Source organism: Cebus imitator, unplaced genomic scaffold, assembly GCF_001604975.1.
Source record: "Cebus imitator isolate Cc_AM_T3 unplaced genomic scaffold, Cebus_imitator-1.0 Scaffold268, whole genome shotgun sequence".
In the NCBI taxonomy this organism is placed as follows: Eukaryota; Metazoa; Chordata; class Mammalia; order Primates; family Cebidae; genus Cebus; species Cebus imitator.
The window spans coordinates 1,386,446-1,403,417 of NW_016107583.1; the positions used below are offsets into that span (position 1 = coordinate 1,386,446).

The 16,972-nt window shown below is 40.9% G+C and overlaps 1 pseudogene; it reads right to left on the bottom strand.

The window, feature by feature from the left end:
• Nucleotides 1-9,803: 9,803 nt before the first annotated feature.
• On the bottom strand, nt 9,804-10,417 carry LOC108284075 (annotated as a pseudogene).
• Nucleotides 10,418-16,972: the final 6,555 nt, after the last annotated feature.

Here is a 16,972-nt window from a genome sequence, read left to right on the forward strand (position 1 = left end):
AATGGATTTTAGCAAGCTAGATTTTTGCTTTTCAATTTTCTTAGACAGAAAACAAAAACAAGAAATTTTCTAGGATAATATTTGGAACATGAAAGAATATTGGTTTATTCTATCACAGCTTCAATAGCCACAGAAATCAAGGCTGTCAGAAGGTGGAGTTCAGATCTTTATACTCTTTAGCACATGAGTCAGGAGGGCAAGAATTTCCAGATGTCACTGTCGTTAATGTGTTCACCAAGAGCAAAGCAACCAGATGTGCTAGAAATGATGCTGTTTTCAAGGAACAGGCAGCTTCTGCTCTAGCTGATTATTTATCCTTACCACAGCTACAAATGTCACCTTGATAGCTGTGCTAAAGAGGGCATAGAGTGCTAGATTTCCACTTAGGTGTGAGTGCAAAGATTACAGGAATGTCTCTGAGCCGATCCTCCTGAATTGCTTAACATGATAGCAAAAACCGCCGTTACTTTTGCACCAACCTAATAGATTCAGAATTAAAGGGAGGTAGTTGCAATCTGACATGGTCACCTTTGTTTGTTGGCCTTCCTTCTTCGCATTACGCTCTATTTTACTTCCAAAGATGAGGCTCTGCCTCTGGAAATGTAAAGGCTTATAACACTCACTCTGATTCATCAACAAAGTAGGCTGGCATTGTTTAAAACATTTTTGTTCCAAAACCAACAATGGCACTTCAAAAGTACCTAACATCCTTCATTCAGTGTTCTTAAAACTGCTCTGAGACATTACCTCACTAAACCAACACCTTCAAAAAGCTCTTAATAAAGGCAAAAGTGGAGTGCAAATAACACCCCCTTCATCTCCTTTATCAGTGTGATATTATGGAATGAGGATTGGAATGAAGGCAGGCCTTCTTGCTTCCCCATTTACTGTTTGACTTGAGAGTGTCACTTCAACTTTTTAAAGCTTGCGCTTCTCATCTGAAAAATATAGAGGCTGAATTTAAATAATTTGCACAGACATTTCCAGTCCCACGAGTCTATGAAATTCGAAAATGAGGAAAGGCTCTTATTAAGAGAGGTAGAGCACAAACTTTCTATACCTTTAGGAAGTGGACTTAACTTTGACATCCAGCTTTATTTCCTTAAAGAGAAAATGAATATACCAGGTCCAGTTCATGAGCCATTCAGATCCACTCTTTCTCACTTGCTGCCCCAGAGCCTGGCTTTGCTTTGTTCCTTCTCCCCTAACCAGGAATATCCTAGCAATAGCTCATGCCACTGCTGCAGTCCAAAGTCTGTTTCTGCTGGGGTTATCCCCACAGAGAAGAAGCTTCAACAGACATCACCAACTAAGGAAGAGACCATTGCAGCCACACACTGCCTGGAATGGAGCTCCAGAAGCTCCAGGGGCTGCCTGTGGTGGTGCTGAGTTGATGCAACTCAGATGTGAGAGAAGTGGACAAAATTCGTGAACTCTTACCAGTGAAAGACAAGGCATGAGGGAATGTCTGCATATAAATTGCTTGTCCTTTAGACTTCCTGGCCTGATGGACTGTTCCAAGATGCAATCATTCTTCTGTGGCCTTTCTAGAGATGTCTTCCCGAGACTGAGTAGCCAATGTGTCTGCTACCAAGCCCTGGCTAGCTGGGTAATACACTTCCTTATATTTATTCTTCCTCATTTTCTGTCTCATGTCTCTTTTCCCCTGGGATTCTAATCTACACCAAAATAATAGCACACAACTTTTTGCCTCAAGTTCTGTTTTCTAGGGAACCCAGGCTAAGACATGGTTCAAGGGGTGTTCTTAGGACTCAGACCTCCAGGAGAGAACTTTGGGTCCCCACCAATGGTGGTAAACTGGGTGGCCCTGATTCCTAGCATGCAGTGATAGTATGAATGCTAAAATGTTCACTTGTACTAAATTGGTATGTGGTAAAGGCAGAAGGCAAGGTATTGCCATATCAAGTGGCTGTGTACTTGATCACTACAGAGAGAATGATAATTATAAGGATTGTGTTATGTGGTGGCTGCCTTTGATGGCTTTGGAAGATTTGCAAAAAGGCATAACAGGCTCAGGAAAGTGAATTGCCCACTTAAAGCATGCTGTGAAAGCCAGAGGGTCCCCATGGCAGCCTTCTAAATCCTCTTTTTTACTGCAGCTGCAGGGCAAATGAAGGAGGAAGAAAATAGTGTTCAGGGTTTCATGGTATAGGGTTGCAAACCTGTAAAGGAGAAACAATTCACAGCCTTAGAATGTCTCCTATGTCAATGTGAAGGCTTTGATAGGGAAAGAGTAGGAACCCGAAACCTGCAAAGGGGACATTTGAGTGGACAAATCTAACCTTGAATGTCCAAATTTACCTGCCCCTCTGGAGATTATGCAGTCTCCTCACTTGGAGACTATGCAGTTATATCACCTGAAGTACTATAAGACAGTACCTGTTCTCTTCACGAGCTGCCTACTACCATATCTCATTGCCTCCAAGCTAATGATCATGGTAACATCTCATAATAATCTGACCAGGGTGATGCTTTGATCCACAGAGATTGCAGTGATGGGAAATGAATTATGACATTTCTAGGAGTGAGATGGAGAGACAGTCAACTAGAATGTTGCATTCTCACTCTTTCTCTCTCTCTCCACACACACACAGGCACACACACACACACAGGCACGCATACACACATACACACACACACATGCACACACATACACAGACCAGAGCCAGCTTCAAATGTGGTCCAGAGGAAGACAAGGAGTTGCAGAAAGTCCACGTTGCAATGCAAGCTGCCCTGCCTCTTGAGCCATGTCTCATCTAGTTTGAAGCATTTCAAGGTATCTATGGGTAAGAATGCTGTGTAGAATCTCTGAAAAAATCTCATTAGAAAAATCATAGCACAGACCCCTGAGATTCTGGAGTGAAGCCATATCTATATGTCTTTGAAATATATATAATGGAGAATAGCTCTTCCTTTGAAAAACAGCATGACACTAGTCACGAATAAAAATTTAGGTCCCATCATGGAACACCAAGTCTGTGAAACCAGAGCTGCTTATCATGAGCTGAGCTGATCAGATCTACCAAATCATATGGCCAGGGGGCTATGGCAGCAGTTTATTACATGATGGATATTGTTTGTTGGGTATTGGACTGGACCGATGTCAGTGCAGAATATCTCTATAAATTGCATCAACAGGTAGCTTAGGCCTATTTCACTTATCTCTGTTGTCGCAGCATCTTACCGTCAATCGACTCCTATGTCATCACTGAGGATTTCCTGTGACCAGCTGACAAAGGGCTTGGTTTACGCAAAGCTTGGTGAAATATGTTAGTGCTAGCCAGAAATGAACTGCTGCTGTACTGAAGTCTTACTAAAGACTGACCCTAAAGAAAAGTAATTAAGAGAAATTCTCCAGTTGGGCAATACAATTGATTATCATTTCATGTTCAAAGAGAAGTGGCCTGAGGAAAGATTTTATACTGACTCCTGAGCAATGGAAAATGATTTGATCAAATAGTCAAGACTCAAAGACATGGGACAAGGACGTCTAGCAGATATTTATGTACAGAGACTTATGGGAGTAGAAACAATATGTGCAGACCTTTTATCTCATATGACTACCCAAGAGAGAACAGCAATACAAAGCTCTCAACAACCAAGTTGGCAGCATGACCTGCCCTGTGAATGTCAGCTAGCTTCTCACTGAGTCATCCCAGTGTTTGTGCAATGAGGCCATGAATGTATGGTGGCAAGAATGGAAACTGAGCGTGGATCAAACGGCATAGACTCCCTCTCACTAAGGCTGCTGTAGCTACTGCTGCTGCTGAATTCCCTCCCTGCCAAGATCAGAGACTGATGCTGAGCCTTTGATATGGCTCCAATCTTGGAAAGACCTGCCAGCCAGCTGGTGGCAGGTCACATACATCAGACCCCTTTCACCTTAGAAGGGCAGTGATTCATACTTACCTGAATTGACACTCTGGAGAAGGATCCTGTCTTCCCTGCCACAGGGAAGCGGCAGGTGTTATCTCTGCCAACACCACCATCTAAGGACCTGCAAAAATGCCTGATCTGCTAACATTGTACACATGAAATTTCCTCAGAGTAAAGAACTAGAGGAAGTGCAGCAACAGGCTCATCGTGGCTATGGAGTCATGAGTTTAAAAGTGTATTCGATCCCTCAGAAGCAACTAGCTTGGGAGACTAATGAAAGGCCCATGGAAGGCTCAGCAGAAGTGCCTGCAAAGAGATCACTCATTATGGAGTTGGGGTGCTGTCCTTCATGGTGGGATTGATTGGATAGATGAGAGATAATACATAGAGATAAATAGTATATTAGATAGATAATATATACTAGATAGATAGATTGCATATGTAATATATAATACATACCAGATAGATAGATAGATGATAGATAGATAGATGATAGATAGATAGATAGATAGATAGATAGATAGATGGACAAATGGATGCTAGCTGGATGATAGATACAGGATATAAGATCAACCTTGTTCCACTGTAACTACAAATGATCCACTTTCAGAATTTGGGCTCCTCATTCTCATAAACTTAGTCTCTGCTAGGTTAGTGATCCTAGTTCCTAGGATGGAAACTCTTCTGCCAAGAGATCCACTGAAGCCACTTGGACTGTATATGCCAGTGAACCATTGGACAGAAATAGGAGTTACTGCACTGTCAGGCATAATTGATGATGATGCCCTTAAGGAATGAGGGTTGCTGCTACAGAGAGGAGTATGTCTAGAACTCACAGGATTCACTGAGGCTTGTCTTAGTTCTTCTCTGTCCAGTCATATCTATCAAAGGCAATTGTGGCTGAGCACAGTGGCTCATGCCTGTAATCCCAGCACTTTGGGAGGCTGAAGCAGGCAGATCACTTGAAGCCAGGAGTTTAAGACTAGCCTGGCCAACATAGTGAAACCCTGTCTATACTAAACAAAAAGGACAAAAAAAAATTAGCTGGGTGTGGTAGTGGGCCCCTGTAATCCCAGCTACTCAGGAGGCTGAAGCAGAAGAATCACTTGAACCCAGGAGGCAGAGGTTGCAGTGAGCCGAGATCACACCACTGCACTCCAGCCTGGGTGACAGGGCGAGACTCTGTCATAAATAAATAAATAAATAAATAAATAAAATAAAGGTAAATTGTATCAGAAGTGACTTGACAGGAATAAGACAACTAAGGGCTGAAACTCCTCAGGGATGAAGGTCTCTGTCACCACACAGGGAAATAATGCAAATCAGATGAAAATATTGGTTACGGATGAGGAAAGTCTAGAATGGGTAGTAAGGAAATGCCTATCAATGGTGCCCTGGGACCAGATGCAGCAGTAGACTGTCTCTAGACCTGCTAACCTTCCTTAAGCCTTTACAGAGATTGCAACTGACAGTTACCTCAAAGGACTGGACTTGTACCTTCTCTTTAAGTAGGAATGTCCTATTACGATATGAGATCTAAATATCAGGTCTGAGTGACACAAGAAAGAAATGTTGACAGGCCTCTCCTCCCCTCTTCTTCAGGCTCCCTGTGAGGCAACAGCTCTCATGGTGCAAGAATCACACTGGCCCTGGGGCTCTATCATGATGTCTCTCCACCATCGAGGAGAGAACCAAGACATTTCTGTGAAACCAGTTCAAAGAGGACGTCATGATGAAGTGTAACTAGGGGAAGCACTGGGGCATGGCGGTGATTCAAGAGCCACATCTTGATTCCAACATTCCAACATTGTTCTCGGAACAGCCTGCATGTACTGCCTCAGGGATGCAGGTTGGCTAAGATTCTCATGTTCTTGATGTACAGCAAGGCAGACTCTTTTGAGGCTGCTCATCCGGTTTCCTCCAAGATAGGCGGAATCATTGAGGAAGGAACAGCCCCTGCCAGCTAGATCAGCTGCCTCGGAACCAGGATGTGGAATGAAGAAAACGAGGAGAAAGCTTTTGCACATTTGTTCATCTTAAATAAAAACTCAAATAGTGTGTGTCTATGTGTCTGTATACATATACAATAATGGTACAGGGGAAAAACAGGGGAAAATTTAATTTTATCTCTCAGAATAATCCAGAAAAACACACTGGGGAGATTCCAGGAAGAGAATAAATGGACATCAGTTTGATTACGAACTGAAGAAGAGAAGGAGAGAACTAGAACTCTGTTAATCATTGTTCATCTAAGCTGACAAGCCACTAGATTGAGATTCAGGTGGCATGAAAGGGGCTGTACCAGGGAATAAAAAAGTAGAAACGATGAACCTAAGGAGACAAGAAATAACCCAGCCTACGTGACAAGTCAAGATTCAGTGAGCTAAGCTGGGTGCCTGTAAAGGGTGTCCCTGCACAGTACGTACCCCACATCTTCTATTCAAACAGTATATTAGTTTCGTATTCTAAATATACAAGTGTGTGATCAGCCACAGGAGGACCCAACAAATATTTATTGCATAAAAATGGTTGTGGCAAAATTATGGGGTAATGCTGGAATTCCCTCTAAGTTTTTAAAGGTCCAAACAAACAACTTTATCAAGTTATTGGTTTCTAGTAAGATTTTTTTAAATCGGTAATAGGTACATGAATAGATACATGATTGATGATAGTTGGATAGATAGATGCATAGATGAAAGATAGAGAGGTGATAGATAAATGAGAGAGAGAGAGAGAGAGGAGAGAGAGAGAGAGATTTTAAGGAATTGTCTCACATGATTGTAATAGTGCAGGTCCAAAATCTGCGGGTTGGAGACCCAGGAAGACTTACAGTTCGAGTCAGAAGGCTGTCTGCTGGCAGAATTTTCTCTTCATCAAGGGAGGTCAGTTTTTTCTTCTATTAAGGCCTTCAGCTTATTGGATGAGGCCCAACCACATTATGAAAGGTAATCTGTTTTACTCGAAGTCTCCTGATTTAAATGTTAATCTCATCTTAAAGATATATTCACAGAAACATCTAGAATAATGTTTGACCAAATATCTGGGTACCATAGTCAAGTTTACACATAAAATTAACCACCACAAGCTATGAGCATTCATGTATATTTAACTGGATTATACACTTGGGTTTTTTTGCATTGAGACAATGAGTATATTTATTGAGTTTGTAAGAGGAAGAATATAAATGCTATGACTTGGTTGTCAAAGAGTACATCTAAAATATACAAAAATTATTTGCACTCTGTGAACTCCTATGGCTGCATCTGGCAGTAAGTTTTATAGATTAGTCAACATCCTAAAGTTTTGTGATATATTGGGTTGTAGTGAGATGACCAATTTCTCCTGGTTTTCCTGGAATATTCTTGGATTTAGTACTGAAAATTCAATGCCCTCAAAGACCTTTCAGTCCTGGGAAAAGGGTAAATACTGCCATCATGGGCTGTGCTAAAATCCTTCCTACTTCCCTAAATGAGCAGGGATTTAGGAGTGACCAGTGCTGGCCATAAAATGATCTGTATTTGAACAGGTGTGAATCACTTTATGATGCCTTCTGTCGCCCCTTAGAAAGGACCCTAAAATAAGCATAGGACCAGCAATGGGTCATTATCCCTGGGTGACTTTAATCATCTCCCGTGGTCAGACTTAGCCAAAAACAATCTTGGCACTCTCCCATGCAAAATAAGGTTTAATGTTTTTGTTTCTGTGGACTCTGAGGACAAGGATCAGAGCCTCTCTATGAAGGTGACTTGCGGCTGATGCTAAACCATGCCCACAATTGGTTCTGCCCTCCTCTAGGTCATAGGAGCACCCATGACAACACAGGAGTGGGTCCACTAGGTGGCCAGAGCCCTCCTGCACAGCCACAATATTCCGCCACGGCAAAGAACGCCTCTGTCACCCTCGTATAACACTTGTTTGCTTCCTGGAGCCATTTGCTTGTGGTATGTAAAAACAGTTTATGAATCTAAAAATTATTTGGGGCCATATATGAAAGCCGTAGAGTCCTTGAATTTTGAAAAGATGGAGAGGAAAGATGGGATGATGTTGATGGCTTATGAACCTACCACTGCCTATTGACCTAACCAGCTTCCCTTTCCTTTATCTTACATCCGCACCAGATTTTGTGTAAAGATTGTGTTCTTTTTATTGCTATAATGTTTTAAGTAAATGGAAATAAAAGATACAGAATATTTACCTTCATAAATATATTTATAAATTCTTTAAACCATGTGAATACTGAAATGACCCCACTATGCAAATCGTCAACCACGTACATACTGGTATCTTTTTCTTTTTTCTTTCATTTTCCAATATAGAACACTCCTTCTGCCCCTTCTTTTAAATTTAAAGCCTGAGAATTTTAACAGTTAAGCTCAAATTCCAGCTCTGCATTTTCTAGCTTTATGATTGTGGCAAGTAAAGTGAAGTTATTTGAGCTTCTGTTTCCTTAGGTATAATATGAATGGAATAATATTGATCTTCTGAGTTTGGTGAGGATTAAATGAAATAATGGACACAATGTACCTGGTGTATGAATAATTAATAAATAGTAGCTACTGTTCTAGAAAATTGAAGACCAAACTTCACTATCATGCTTCTGCATACCTCTCTGGTCTAATCTCTCAACATCCTCTCACAGTTCACTTTATTTGGTTTGGGTAGCCCTTAAATGTCTGGCAAAGACTTAAATCACTTCCAGAATAAACAATTGAGACATTTTCTGAAGCCTTGTTACAGGTTTGCAGAGGATTCTTGAAGTGTGAACCTGTAACTACGTGCTGCCCAAACATCTCCTCTCTGCCTGGGATATGCTGTTTCATTCACTGGTGGTCTCACTTCTCTTTTTCTTCACCTGAGTAGTCTTTAGCTTTCCCCCAAGGTTCAGCTCAGATGTCCCTTACCCAGAAAAATCTTCCCTCACTCCCCGCATCTGGATTAGAGGCCCCTCCTCTGTGTTTGTCCACAAAGCACATCATAGAGCATTGTAAACCCATGCTTACATATTTTACCCCTCACGAGACTATTGTAGCAAACATTTCATGGTGCCTTTATGGCCAGAATACTCCCAGGTCCTGGATGGCCATGTTGCATACCGTGTGGTCCTACCCCCCCCTTATCTCCCATCTCTGGTTGAAACTGACTCAAATAGTTATGAGTAGCCGACCCAAGGTCTTCTCTGGGAACCACAACCTATGACCTGTCACTGATGGCAGTGGCTTCAGTCCTATTTGTGCATGAGTATTGCCACTGGAACTTAAAAAAATACAGATGCTGAGCTTTCCATCCTCAAACATTCTGATTCACTAAGGTTAAGATGGATCCACACATTGGTAATTTTTTTTTAAGTCCCTCAGGTGGTTCTGATAAACAGCCAGTATAAATGACTCACTGAAGTAGCATGGAAAGAAGAGCTTATTTCATTAGATTCTCTTTTTTAAAAAAGGTTTCTTAATTTTAAAAAAAGTACATTTACTTAGAAGCATTCAGAATGTCAGCAAAACAGCTGCAACCTTTATTTCTTTGCAATTACAGAGTGGTGTTCAGTTAACAGAGCAACAATTATTTCATATAGGCTGCGTCAGAGACAACTGAAGATGGAAAAACTACCACCCCATATATAACTAATTTGTGCTACTGACCAACAAGAACCTGCTTTAAATTTCCATGCCATTTACACCCCCCATACTGTGCCAGGCAAGGTTAGCAGCTATTGAAAATACCACTAGGAGAGCACTATCTAAATACGCAATTGATAGTATAACTATACAAAAGAAAGACACTGCACAATTTAAAAACAAATCCTACACAGTCTGACATTTCCTTTTTATTTTTCTTTAAAAGGAGTGAGTTGTATGGGAGGGTTAAATGCTTTATAGACAAGGAAAAGAAACGGTGCTAGAACCAACCTATTCAACATTATCTTCTTCTTTTTCTTCACCATTTCTTCATTTCCCTCATCTTCCTATTCTTCCTTCATTTTCTTGCTTTTTTCAGCCTTGATGATTCCCTTTTTTGCTGTATCAGGCTTTTCTTTAGCTCGGTATGCAGCAATATCCTTTTCGCATATTTCTTTCAGCTTTGCAGCCCTCTTTTCATAAGACTGCTTGCCATCTGCAGCAGTGTTATTAATGTCTCTCCCAGTTTCTTGGCTGCGTCACCAAGGGGTAGGCCAGGATGTTCTTCTTTGATCTTGGTGATACTCAGAACAGAACAAGAAAAAGCCCAGAAGAGGCCTCTTGGGTGCACTGGTTTCCTTAAACTCCTCTTTTGTTTCCCTTTTAGGAGGGCTTAGGCTTTCATTGTCTTTCATAACAGGCCTTGTCTGCTCTTGCCATGTCTTCAAATTTTCCTTTCTCTTTAGCAGACATGGTCTTCCACCTCTCCGAGCACTTCTGAGACAACTCTGAGTAGCTGACCAAAGCAGCTGGATGCTACTTCTGGTGCTTCCTCCTAGCAAGTCTGTGCAGATAATGCATGTGATGACATTTTGCCTGATGGCCTCAGGATCTCCCTTGCCCATGTTTAGTAATTTTTCCTTAGCCAATAACACAGTGACCCAGTGTCTGTAGACTCTCACTTGCCAAAAAATTTTCTATGGAGCTCAATGTACTGCAATGGCCATGACAGTGGGAGCCAGAGGCTGCCTCTCATTAAATTCTATTTACTGGAAATTTGAACCGAAAAATATGGAATGAATTTTATAATGAAGAGTGGAATGGGAAGTAAGAGAATTTCAAGAGAATGAAGGCTATGGAGAGTCAAAGACATGTGTCATCTTGAGTTACCAGAGGGCAGAATGAGTGTGGATGGTGAAGAAGTTGGTCATTATAGAGAGGAAAATGGAACTGTTATGTAGAAAGAAGCTGATGCCATAAAAAAGTGAGAGGCAAAAAACAGATAAAGAGTGTCTCAGAGAAAAACAGAAATGGAAAGAATAGAGGCAGAAGAAGAGAGAGGCAGACAGATGAAGAGATAGAGGTAGATAGAAACCTCACTCAGAACTGCCACCGTCAGCTTAATCTACCCAAACTAGAAGCCTCTGCGGACATCTCCCTTATCACCCACATGCAATGTTGTCAATTCCACCCTCCAAAGATGTCTTCGAAGGCCAGTCACGGTGGCTCACCCCTGTAATCTCAGCAATTTGGGAAGCCGGGGAGGACATATCACCTGAGGTCAGGAGTTTGAGACCAGCCTGGCCAACATGGGGAAACCCCATCGCTACTAAAAATACAATAAATTATCTGGGCCTGTGGCAGGAGTCTGTAATTCCAGCTACTCAGGAGGCTGCAGCAGGAGAACAACTTGAACCCGGTGGGAGGTGGAGGTTTCGGTGAGATTGAGCCACTGCACTGAAGCCTGTGCGACAGAGTGAGACTCCATCTCAAAAACAAAACAGAACGAAACAAACAAACAAAAAACACTAAAAAAAAAAAAAAGAGTTGTTTTCTAGATGTGATTTGTTTTTCAGTCCTGCTGTCACTGCCATCCAAATCTTCATAAGCACTTGCTGGGACGATGGCAAAGACCTCACAACCGGTCTCTCTCTCAAATCTGCCTTCCCCCGCCTGTCTCCAACACTGTTGCAGATCACACCATCTTACTTGGTGGCCAAGTCTTCGGGCCTGATGGGACCTGCCTCACCTCCTCTCCTGCGAGTGCTAGGCTCCTCTAGAGCCCATTCTCCTGCCACAGCAAATCAGGCCCTGGCCTTTGTAAATGAGATCCCTTGGCTTTCTCATCTGTGTTTGGCAATCTTCCATGCTGCCTTCAAAACCTGGCTCAAAAATACCTAAGTAATGCCTTTTCACCTCTTTCAGGCAGAGTTATGACAAAGTTCCTACCTTTCCCATTACACTGTGAGTTTTTTCTAGCTATCTCTGAATTCCCAGGGCACAGCAAATGTGTGTTGACATGAACAAAACTTGTGGAATTTCAGGTAATGAGGGAGCCAGGACACTGCTGGGTGAGTGGGCCAGCCCTTACGATTCTGCCCCCACCGTCTTCTGCAGAGTCAGCTCCTAGATTTTCAGGTTTTTGTCTTCATCCACGTTCATCCCCACAGATCCTCAGAAAGCTCCAAACAAAATTTCCCCTACAGCTCCATGGAACCTCAGCAGAGGCTCCTGGAGGTGACAATTCTGGGGTGCAAAGAAGGGTGGATGAAGTAGGGCAGCCATTTGTCCCTGTGGGTATTTGGACTTCCTTGATGCACATAAGAGCAATATCTTTCCTTTTATTTTGAATCCTAAGAAAATGCCTCAATAAAAAAACTTAACCTTGGAAAGGGAGAATGTGAATTAACTCATTTTCCATGACCTGACCCACTTACAGCTTCCAACAAAGCTTTGGGGGAAAATCTGTATTTAATCAACGTTGAAACAATCACTCTGATGCAGAAATGCACACACAAAGAGCAATTTCTGACCAGCTTTTATTTTGCATATTTTACTCCTTTTGACAGTGATGACAAATGAAATAAGGTTTTTGTTCACTAGAATAAGCTCAGTAGCCTGTATCAAGGCAATTAACTTGGAAATCTCTAGTGGACGAGCATGATTCAGAGGCCTATTGAACATCAACTTGAGGACTCTTATGAATCCTGGTTGCTTTCATTGGCTGAAAGAATACTGTAAAATCTTGAGTTTTGCAGTAAAAATTTTCATTTTGATTGTGACTCCTACTTGAGTCACATAGTATCAGATGGAAAATGAGTAGGAAGGAGAGGATCGCTGCCAACTAAAAGGAAAGAGGCTAGTCTGGACAGAGCCTTTTGTAGGACACAGATTTGATTGTAAGCCAACTATTTTAAATATCCTCATTCTTGCAAGCTAGCACATGACTTCTTTCTTAAGGGTGAGGAGATTCCAGAGGTACATATTTGCCATCTTGAGTGGACTGTGCAATTCATCTAGAAACCTGCATCATTGAGCACTTGAAATTAATCATCATGATGAACAAGGAGAGCATGCTGGGGCAGGGAGGTCAGTTTCACTTGATAAGAATAGAATGCACATTCTAGCGGGGAATGTGCTGACATTCATTGCATTCAGGAAAGTTCTACACAAAGCCTCTCCCTCTGGAGAGGATTCCTGAGAAAGAGAAGGGCTCCCAGTGTGACACAGAAATGAGAACCCCCTCAAAGCCCTGGCTTTTCAAGGTATCCAGAATCACAGTGATCCAAAGTCATCGGATACTCCTCTTTTTCTTCCTGGAAGGGAAACATCAGTCCATCTTCGCCTGCAGGGTTTTCTGTGTTTGTCCTAATCATGTTAGAAGCAGAACACCTAGTCAGTCATCAAGCACCAGTTGGAGCTGTTTCCTACCAAACGTCTGGTTTTCATTTTGCAGCTCTCCATTCATTGTTCTTTAGCACTGTGAAAGGCTTGTAACCAGCTAACTGCTTCTACTTCGGTCTGGGAAACTAAACACAAATTTGGCTTAAACTTCAGTTGGGCTAGGGCCAAGTTTTGTTGCTTATTGTTAATGCTGTTACTTATTTTTGAAAGAGGCGTGGACAAAAAAAAGAGCAAGAATTGGAATGGTATTTGAAGTTTGCTCATGGTGTTTCAGGGAGACAGGAACATATCACTATAAAAGACATTTTCTTTAATATGGGAAAGAATTCCTCATTGTTTCAACTGAGCTCTTGAAATCTGAAATGTTTAGGGAGCAGTAGAAATTTGGTAAGGGATCATAGACTCAAGGGGATGAGAGAAGATTTGAAAAGTCATCAACTATAACTCCTTGATTTAGTAAACCATAATTCATAGTTTTCCTCTGATGAGTCACGGCCAGGGGAAATAGATATTGTAGATGAGTCTAGGTCCCTGCAATTCTCAGCTTCTATGTCTTATGACTGTCATTCACAAAGTCTACTTTCATATCTCTGAAGATGACATCTGAATGTGCATGTGCATAAGAAATGGCATTGAACAGAACTGGTTTAAAACCCCAAATTTGCCACTTAATTGCTATTTGAACTTGCATAAGTTATTGAACCTTCTGCCCTTCAATTTCCTCATCTATAATATGGGATAATAATAACTACCTTGCAAGGATGATTTTAAAACTAAATTAGATGGCGCCATATGATATCTATAGTCCTACTTTCCAGCATACACAGCACAAATTTTTTAAATCAAATGAAAATGGTAATATAATCTAACATATTTGAATGTGAGTTTAAGATAATGGGTGTTGTTTTGCTGAAATGAAATGTATTTACAATGTGAATTTACAAGGTATGTGAAGGTTTGTTTCAGTTTAGTGAGCCTATAACAACAAATTCCACTGGGTAAGTGTCCTGAAATTTAATTAGAACCCAAAGAGATCTCTCAGCCTATTTGTCATGGCATAATGGGTTGCCAGGTACTATTTTACCTCTGTCTGAGACTGTTGCTTGGACCAAAGAGGGATCTTATTTATCCAGCTCCCTGAGATCAGGCAGGGCCACTGGTGACCTACCAGGCTGAGCTCAGACTGAGGAAACCTGTGTCTGGGTGCTCAGTTGCGAACAGTCTCATAGACTCCCATCCTTACGTGGGCTTAGAGACCCACACCCCTCCAAACTCCACTGAGATCCACTGAGAAATCTTCAAGAAGGCAGTTATGTGTTAACTTTTATCTTTTAGAGGAATCACGTTGGCAGCAGTTTGAGGATAAACTGGAGTGGCTAAGAATGATGAGGGGGTGGCAACTGAGCCACAGAAATACTGCAAACTCAGGCACCTGGCATTTAAAACACCACCGCACTTCCACACATCACCAGCTTTCTCTGCTTCTATTTTCCAGTATGAAGCTTCTGCTCCTGCCAATATGTTTGACCTTCCCTGAATACACACTGGGTTTCCTTGCCTATTCAGCCCATACTCACGTCTTTCTCTTCACTTATGTATTCCTCTATTCCTTATAAAAAATTCTAACCATTTTTTAAGGGTCCATTGTCTTTACTCAGTCTTTCTTAGTTTGTTCAAATTACCTAATATGACTCATAAATTACCTTGTATTGAGGTATTTATGTTCCATACTATGACTTGTCTCTTCCAGCAATTGGGTTCAAATGTGATGGCAGGCATACCTGATTTTAATCTATGATGGCTCCTTGTTCAATGTTGGCATGCTATAATTTGCTGAATAAATAGATGAATAAATAAACCACCCATTGACCATCTTGTAGGCACCTCTATATAGCTGTAAGGGAAATATTTAGTAACTGCTTAAAATGTATCTAAATTGGATGTTTATATTAAGTTTATAAGTGAAAAGCAAGCTTGTCAGAGATCTTCAAATGAAGCTTATTAAATGAGTTCTTTTAAAAAAATATCCTATACAATAAATGGAAAACCACAGAAAGCGGGTGTGATGGTAGTTCAAGAGTAACATTTTACTGATTTATAAGAAAAGTAAAAAAAGAAGTGAACAGTAAAAAGACTGAAATAATTTTTCCTCCGTATGTTTTGTTTTATGTTTGCTTTTGCGTCTGGACATGACAAAAATGAAGTTTCAGGTAAAAGACAGCACTTTTAGTTGGTAAGAATAGGGAACTGATTAGCAGCAATATATTGAAATGATATAAAGCAATGAGTTTAAAAGTACTTTAGGAAATCTGAGATCGTCAATCAAGGCTGCACCTGTAAGTTTCCTAAAAAGCCAAAAAAGAAGCCAAGTCTTTATTAAAAGGACTGCTTCAAAACATTAAATTTCTTTGAATTTTTGTCCTAATTTATACAAAATCTTCAAAGTAATCAGGACTTAGTTACATCTTAACTGTTATTCTTTTGATAATTTTTTTTAATAGAAAAGGCAGTTCTGATTAGATAATGATCAAAATGCTTTTCAACTCTGCTCTTATAACTTGGAAGATAGCAAACTAATGTCCATCATTTTTATTTTATTTACTCCTAGCCAATTATGTTACCAACATAAGACATTTAATATGTATTTGGTGAATGAGTGAATGAATAAATAAAGAATGAAGAAATGATACTGTCACCGAGTGATAGGTCTTTGAATGGCGGGCTCAGGTTCTCAAAGGAATTAAACAATCTTCATAGGCTTATGCTTGGAAATTCAATTTTTTAAGGAAAGAAAATGGCATAAAATCCTGGATGATTTTTTTTTTTTTTTTTTTTTTTTTTTTTTTTTNTTTTTTTTTTTTTTTTTTTTTTTTTTTTTTTTTTTTTTTTTTTTTTTTTTTTTGAGATGGAGTCTTACTCTGTTGCCCAGGCTGGAGTGCAGTGGCACAATCTCAGCTCACTGCAACCTCTGCCTCCTGGGATCAGGCAATTCTCCTGCCTCAGCCTCCGAAATAGATAGGATTACAGGCATGTACCACGACACCCAGCTAATTTTATATATTTATTTATTTATTGGTAGATACGGGTTTCACATGTTGGCCAGGCTGGTCTCGGACTCCTGACCTCAGGTGATCCACCCGCCTTGGCTTCCCAAAGTGCTGGGATTACAGGTTTGGGCCACCACATTTGGCCCCAAATGATCTTAATTCTCTGGGATTAGGCCCCGGGTTGCAGTTCTGTCCCCACCTCTGACCTCTACTTCCTTGGTTCCTGCTTTGAGCCTCCAGTCTTGCCGTGGTTTCTTAGGCTTATCTCTGTACCTGTGCGCCCAGATACCTCTGGTCCCAGCTCTGATCTGCAGATACAGTTTACCTATCCTTTGTCAATAGATTAAATTGTTAGATTAGTCTGAGGGGAAATATTGTTCATGTAAAGTCAGTATCTTATTCTATTTCCATTATTTATTCAGTGTGACAATTTTTTTCCCTTGCTGTAAAAGTTGAGCTTACAGGTTTTAATTTTCAGAACTAAATCTTTTACCCTTTTATTACCCAACCATTTTATGTTGGCTCTTTTCCCAGTGTCCTGGCCCTTTCTTAGTTCCCCACGAAACGCTAAAGAGTAACAGATGTAAGCCAGCAAAGACTTCAACCAATTCAGCAAGTACTCTGTGAAGTAAGTCATACTCCTCATAAGTTTGAACACAGCTTCTTTTTAACCACTCTACTGTTTGTCTCCTGCTCTCTTGCTGGGGCTCTCTGTCCTTATCTCCTGTC